The sequence below is a fragment of the Amblyomma mixtum genome, chromosome 3 (assembly GCF_055824585.1).
Source record: "Amblyomma mixtum isolate Tamu chromosome 3, ASM5582458v1, whole genome shotgun sequence".
Taxonomy (NCBI): Eukaryota; Metazoa; Arthropoda; class Arachnida; order Ixodida; family Ixodidae; genus Amblyomma; species Amblyomma mixtum.
In genome coordinates, this window is record NC_143014.1 from 281,274,543 (window position 1) to 281,280,542 (window position 6,000).

The window sequence follows — 6,000 nt, forward strand, 5'->3', positions numbered from 1 at the left end:
GTGCTTATCAGCACACTTGACCCCCACAATGCAACGCACAGCTAAAGGGATGGTACATGGATTGTGTAGTGCAGATTGCAGCCAAGGATGCTAACCTCAAGGACGTTGACGAAGAATGCATAATGGTGCCACCTGTCGCAGCACACCTCCGGTGTCTTCCAGAGCCACTCAGCTGGTGTGAACTTGTTGGTCTGCTCCTGGGTGGGCTCTCGGTACAGCACCAGGATAAGCCTGCAGTTGTGGATGAAGAGCACTGGGTGATGCCGGCTCATACCTGCATGAATATTAGCCACACACATGTAAGCTCAATGAGGAGAGCTCATTTTTCTTCTTTCATATTGTTCTCATTGTAATCCAATGAGGCCGAGTGATCATGAAACGCATGAGGCACAAGGAAAACAGAAGCAGCAGATACAATGCCTCTTTTGTAATAGTAGCTGAGTGCTATTTCTATTCCCTGAAACACTTTCATGTGTGTGCTTAAGTATGTAAACAACTTGGGCAAAGTGGAGAAATAGGGGCTTAGCATACCAAGCTGAACGCCCTTTTGCCTGACCAACTATGCACTGTAAACACCCTACTGAATCAGACTACAGGTCTGATGAATGTGAATGAAGTGTAAGAAAAGAATACCAATTAGCAAAACACCTAATTTCAACTTGTTGATGAGGTCACTACAACACGTTAATGACACAATGACAATTTTGCTAGACAGGTAGAGTCGCAAGCCAATTGGTCACTCTTATTCAAGGGAAGATAGCACAGCAGAAAGTACATAATAAGGAGAGGCAAATGCTTAAATGCATGAGCGGTTTTCGGTTGCATGAGCTGTCTTCATACCGAAGAAGAGTTGTACCAAGGTAGCACCTTAATAGTTACATAGAACCATCTTTGGAAATATCACATTCGTTTTGGCAGGTCATTTCACCCAAAAGTATATGTCCACTTTGCACCCTTCTGCTCACATCTCGTACAATCATGCTGATGTCCTGTCCGTGAATGATGCTGCTAGGTAGAAAAGTTTTCATAACAAGAGATATAGTTGAAGCTGATTTTTTTTTCAAAAATGTGCATATTCAATAGCATGCAATAAGCGTTTAGTGAGAAGCAGGGAAGCAACTTGGACTAAGTGGATGTGACAGCGCACTTACGGTGGCCATCAGAGCTGCACAGGACATGCTCCTTGAGGTGGCTGGCGTTGTGGGCTGTGGGTGCACGGGGACATATCCAGAAGCCCACAGTGAAAACATTGGTTAGGTTGTGCGACACAGTATAGTCGGGAATGACCACAGCATTTCTGGCACCATCAATTCATAGACCTGGTCACTCTCACGACCTTCGTTCGTCAGCAGAACTTGCGTGCACTCGGCTTCCATGTATGTGGCAAAGAAGGAGAATGCCAAGTGTGATTCCTCTGGGCACAGTCTGAAGAAAGCTTGTAAAGCAGAAACTGAGGGACATTAATAATTAATTTGTACACATCTTGGTGCACTAGGTAGCCTGAAGATGTTAGGATGAAATCTAACCATTCAGTGAAAAAATCCCAAAGAGCCAACAAATTTGGTCAAAACATCAGAAGGAACTATAAAGTTCCATTGCACCATTATGAAAGCAACCAAGCCATGATATTTTGTGCAGGAACCGTGACACTGAGGTTAATGTTCACTGGAAAATGATGAAAAGTGTGCAACTTGCGACAGGCATGCTACCGTAGAGCTTCCTTCGAGAATCGACCCAGTAGGTGTTCCAGTCACAACCCTTGCCCATGTGGCGGGTGGCCGGAGTCAGACGAGCCGACAGCTGTTCGGGTGCACAGGCCCCTCACACAGCTCCAGCAGGGCATCCGGGAACAGGGCCCGGCGACCGGAGCCTGGTGTGTACTCCTCATGCTCCTCCATGCTGCAAGCACAAAACATGCCACTGTGTTGCAGCTAGTGCAGAAGCCACTACGACCATTATTGCTGTAACATCGTCACTCTTCCTAGTCTAGAGGCACTGATAAACAAGAGCACAAATAAGGGGAAATTAACACTGTGAAGATGCTTTTTCACAAAAGCTTTTTAGCCAACCCAAGTCAGTTAGTTGAATGTGATGGCAGCATCTGGTACTTCAGAAGACAAACAGAAAAAAGGAATAAAGGGTTTCCACACGTCAATTGTTGTGGCTGATGTGATATTGACACATATGCACCAAAACATTTGGCTAACTTTTTTAAGGATGTACAGCTACTTCAGCAGGTCAGCAGCAAATTTTGCCACAGTGACATTCCAAAATGTTTGTTTGTATGCATGCATGCATTTAAGTGTGTGTATGGTTTCCCTTTGTAGCCATAAACCTGTACTCAAGTGGATGGTAATCAGTAATTTTTGGCTGAAACCATACACGTTAGCAGCTTTGGTACAGTCTGCTCTCAAATATATCTCCACATGAGACCTGCACTGGTTGCTGTGGTGTGCAGTGCACCCCATCTACATTATTCCACAGACACTGCAGCACGTGCCACAGATGTTTAAGTTAATGTTAAGAAAGCTAAAGAAGGATACATGCACTCTTAATATCTATAGCTGAGTTTACCTTTCCATCCTACTTTGAGCACATGCCACACATGTTGTAAGTTAATGTTAAGAAAGCTGAAGAAGGATACACGCACTCTTAATATCTATAGCTGAATTTAACTTTCCATCCAACCTTGCAGACACTGTTGACCATGATGGTGACATTGACCGGATGGCTCTGTTTGATGCTACAGTCGAAGGCCGTCACTTTGAAAATGTGGTTACTGCTTGCCTCCCAATCCAGAGGCTCCGACAGTGCCTGGAGCACAGAAAAAGCAATACATGCTTCTTCAAGCATTTGCATGGTGAAGGTGATGAAAATTTGAGAACAAGCCTTGATAACTGGGCAAGAAAAATTAAAGGAATGAAAGAATGCAACACAGCTTGACATTGCTTGCAAGGCACGCTGGGTACTCCCGACTTGCGGGTCGTTCAGCAATAGGTGGTGTCCAATCTGAACGAGTCGCAAGGCATGCTGGGTACTCGGACTTGCGGGTCGTTCGACAAGATGCGCGTGCACGGCGCTTTGCTTGCAATGCGGAATTGTCAAGCTAAAATTCGGCTCTTAATATGTTTATAAGTGTTAATGAAGTCAATAAAAAAGATCACTATCCTCTATGTGCATTATTATGCCCACACTCGATGTTCCATATTTGAATTAAGGGCGCAAAAAGCGTTGTAAATGCGAACGCTACAGCATGCGTTGTCTGTTTGTGCTGAGTTTAGGATGCTTCATTCACTCGCTTAAAAGTTCGCCTCTTGCTACTGTTACTGTGTGTCTGTTACATTGTTCTCTAATATAGTTTAGGATACATATTTCCTAGAGGTTCCGCACTTCCAAGAGGTGAATATATGAACTACCAACAACCGCAGTCTATTACACTAGTGCACTGTGGCTGCGACGGCAAAGAGCTCGAACTGCTTGAACCGTACAAATCCTCGGAGGACTTTTAGTACTCTTTCTATACATGCCGCAGTGGCCTAGTGGTAAGGGCGCTCGGCTACTGAGTCGGAGGACCCGATCCTGGACGCGCGGTCGCGTTTCGATGGAGGCGAAGCGTGAAAAGTGCCCTTGTGCTGTGTGATGTCAGCGCATGTTAAAGGACCCTTGGTAGCCTCAGTTAATCCGGAGCCCTCTACTAATGGTGTCCCTCATTGCCCACGTGTCGCTCCCAATCTCAAAAGTCTGCGTACTTACCAATGTTTTACAACCTTAGCAAGGGGCACAGTCTTTTCATGTTCTGGTAAGCTTAACTGTTTTTGTTGAATATTTGCTATGCTTTATGGAAGAATTACTGCAGAAGCTAGCATGCTTAACAACTCTCTCAAGTTAGTTACCGTAAAAACCCGCGTATAATACGAAGTTTTTTCCCATATTTAGCGTCCTAAATTTCCGCCTCATACTATTTGCAGATCCGAACAAAAATTTTTGAAGTTGCTCAAATTTTTGGTTTCGTTTTTGCGCCGTGGCTACGGCTTGGCTTTGCTATTGGCGCGTGGCTATGGCTTGGCTTCGTTACTCTCAACAAACGACGTCACAGCGTCGTTCCTTCATTGATCCGTTTGGTGCGCCGGGTGTCGCGGTGTGCCGTGTGCCTGTTGACAACGCACGTGGTAGCATGTAAGGCACACTTCGTGATGTGGATATTGTTTTGGGGAGCACGATGTCAGGGAATCGAAAACAGTACTCGGCTGCTTTCAAGCGAAAAGTGATTTTAGCTGTGGAGAACATCGGCAACGGTGTGGCCGAGAGGCAGTTTGTTGTCGTCGAAGGAAGCATTCGTGGATGGCCACGACAGAAAGAAGCCCTTTTCGCGTGCAGCGGAACGTGACGAAGCTTTCGCGGCCGCTTGATGGTTGTGTAAACAAACCGTTCAAGGACGCAGTCAAGCGGTGCTACGCAGAGTGCATGCGCTCAGGTGAGCCTGCAGTGACGCCAACCGGGCGGCTGAAGCGGGCATAAGAAGCGCGGCATCTCGAGTGCCCTCGATGGCACGGAAGATGAGTACATTTGGGATGATTTGTCGGACAAAGAAATGTCCGAAGAAAGCGCTACTGAAGAAGAAAGTGATTGAAGTGAAGTGCGGAATACGATTTGAATAAATGTCTTCTGTGCATGAGCTTGCGTCACTCGTATTATACGCGGGTAAAAACTTTTTTTTCCCATTTCGCGTCTCTAAAACTTCACCTCGTATTATATTTGGGTTCGTATTATACGTGGGTTTTTACGGTAATTTTAGTTCAGCTGTAATGCAAAAATGCAACTGCAATAGAAATTTGTTGAATTTTCAGTACAACTATGTAGTCTTTCTGCATGTACAGAATATGCCCCAACAAGCATGCACTGAGACTTCGTGGCTGAAAACCTCTGCTATTGTGTGTCAAGAACCTGGATGGGCAAGTGACATAGCAGTTATTCCAGCGAGGCATCCACTTACTCCAGATTTGATGGATGCATAAGAACTTTGCTCAGAAACAAAATTAACTATGCTTAGTTATGCACTGTACCTGCACTGCATTGCATTTCACATCTTGCATGGTGGTGTGGCACATTACGTGCCATTTACACATAACTTGCAGCTTTGAATGTTAAGGATTTCTGTACTCGATTTCCCAATGCTGGATTACATAGATGAAAAAAATGTACAAAATAAATGCTTTGTTCTGTGTCATCTCTTGAACGTTCAGTAGCTTCAGAATGTAAAATCGATGTTGCTTCCCATCAATGCAGAAGAGAACCTGTAGCCATTTTGCAGTAGTGTACTCTGTGCTTAGCGAGACTAGTCGAAGAACCACCAGCCTGTGTACAGGCAGATGTCCCTAATGGTTGGCACCTCAGCTGCTGATGCCCAGCTATGTATAGAAATGTGGAAAAGTATAACTTGTATGCATTGTATGCACAGTGCTCAAAGCAGTAGCAGCTAGGCAAAAGATGAACTTGCCTCATGTTTTTCTAGTTATTTCATGGTTTGACAGTGTGTATATCTTGTACATTTTTTTAGACATGCAGACGAGGAAGAAAAAATATGCCTTTCGGTTTGGGGCACCACAAAGCTAAGAAACATGAGGGAAAAAAATCTAGCCAGTTTCAGCTAGTCCCAGATTGGAAGTGGTGGAAGGTACGGCTCTTTAACCAAGAGTGACATTGCTTCAACCTAAGATCGGGCAGTTCTGACTTTACACGGGTACTCACAGTGATGATTGTTATGATGTGTCTTTCCTATAAGACATTCATTAATATGAATATGGACAAGGGCTATGTCATCCCAGTCAAAAAAAAACATTGGAACCAGTTGGACATTCCAGTTGGAACTGAATGGACATTCCCATTGCTTCCAATTGGATTTCCCAATTGGAACCAATTGGTTCCAGTTGTTTCTGGCCCCCGACCAAATGGATCCAACTGGACTAGCCAATTGGACCCATTAGGCTAGGCAGTTATTTG

The 6,000-nt window shown here is 44.8% G+C and overlaps 1 pseudogene; it reads right to left on the reverse strand.

The window, feature by feature from the left end:
• Positions 1-2,859, reverse strand: part of LOC149355015 (calsyntenin-1-like) — a 489,555-nt pseudogene extending 486,696 nt beyond the window's left edge.
• Between the last annotated feature and the right edge of the window lie 3,141 nt (positions 2,860-6,000).